This window comes from Tupaia chinensis, unplaced genomic scaffold, assembly GCF_000334495.1.
Source record: "Tupaia chinensis unplaced genomic scaffold, TupChi_1.0 Scaffold000157_1, whole genome shotgun sequence".
Taxonomy (NCBI): domain Eukaryota; kingdom Metazoa; phylum Chordata; class Mammalia; order Scandentia; family Tupaiidae; genus Tupaia; species Tupaia belangeri.
Window position 1 is genome coordinate 872,196 of NW_006159628.1, and position 1,740 is coordinate 873,935.

Sequence of the window (1,740 nt, forward strand, 5' to 3'; positions counted from 1 at the left end):
GGGGTGATTTCTCACTTTTCCTCCCACTGTCTCTGATAATGTCTCTCTTTAGTGAGTGCACACACCCTAAGGCAAAAAGTTCTTTAAATATTTTTAAGAAAACAATTCTGCAGGCCTTCATGCAGATATAAAATATGTCACATACAAGAGTAAGATAAGGGTTAACTTCAGACATTTCTACAATTATGTTCAGTGTTAGAATAGCATTAGAAAAATATATTCAGAATTCAAAAAACAGAACAAGCCAACAACAACAAAAACCCTTGTCTTTTATTCACACATTTTAACCCAGCAGAGTATGATTCAATTATCAATAAGAGGAAAAATTTTCAGATATGAATAAACTCAGGGAGCACCTTCTAAAAACAGGTATTTTTTAAAACATGTTGATGATGATATACACGGCAATCAAAAAATAAATTGAACAGTCATAAAATAGTACTAGTGCAATTTTCTACACCAGAGAATAGCAGAAGTTTTAAGGCAAAAAGGATATCTGCCAAATTTTTATGTTCAGGCATATTTTTCTTCAGTGTCAAAGCAATATCTTATAAGCAAATCTCTGAGATATAATACCCAAGGATCCTCATTAATAAAGGTATTTAATAATATTTGAAAACCCACAATTTTTTAACTAATAAAATGTTTATCAAGCAGTCCTAAGAGTTTTTATGAAGAAAGATTACTGTCCTCCTATAAAACTTAAACAATATAAAGATTTACCAATTAGATATTAGAGTAATGTGTTAGAATTGTGTGGAAAGTCAAAAAATATATCAGTCTTGGACATGGGCAATTGTGGATTTCATAAGACTCTCTCAGCTTTGAACTATCCATCCAGAGATAAGCTAATTTTTAAAGCTAATTTTTCATTGACTTATTATTCGGGTAATTAGAACATATTTTCAAAAAGAGATAATTGTGGAATCTACAAAAGCATTTTTGATAAAGAATACAGATTCTTAAAAGTTTTCATCAGTGGACTTTTAAAAAAATTTAACCTTTCAAATATACTCATCTGTTAACAATCCAGCCACAGAAAATTATTTAAAGGTAAAAGCTGTGTGGGGGCTGGCCCTGTAGCAAAGTGTCGAAGTTTGTACCTGAGAAGCTAGACCCCACATGGCTGACTGTGATTTAAGTCCCAGCATGAGTGGCTCGAACAACACAGTGAGTACAAAATCTTAATGGAGTGGAGAAATGGAAGAGAAGGGATTGTGGCATGACCACGACCCATTGAGAGGTGTTTTCACACACTCTCTCTCCCTCTGGTGAACTCACACACCCTCTAGCCATTAAAAATGAAGTGGGGAGTTTGACTCGTAGCCTAATAATTAGGGGAGCTGGATCCTACATGGCCAACCAGCATTCAAATCTCATCCCTGCACACTTGATAAATAAGCTAAATGTGAGGCATGCAAGCCCTACTGCTTTGTCTGAAAATCATTTTCTTCTGCATCAATTTCACAAACAAAGCAGTAATAATGCTTCTATTTTCTTGGCTTTTCAAATTCAAAGGGTACTTTTTCCAAACTCCAATTTTATCAGAGGATCAGTCCTATTAGAATTACACCTTGGCCTGGATTCTCACATGACTGACTACAGTAGTTCAACTTCCAGACTCGATGACTTGAAAATCATGCTTAGCACATGTACATATGTGCCCAAAATCCCAGGAGAAGGATGAAGAAGAAGGGACTGTGGCATGGCCACCACCCCTGGAGACTGATTTCTCTTTCC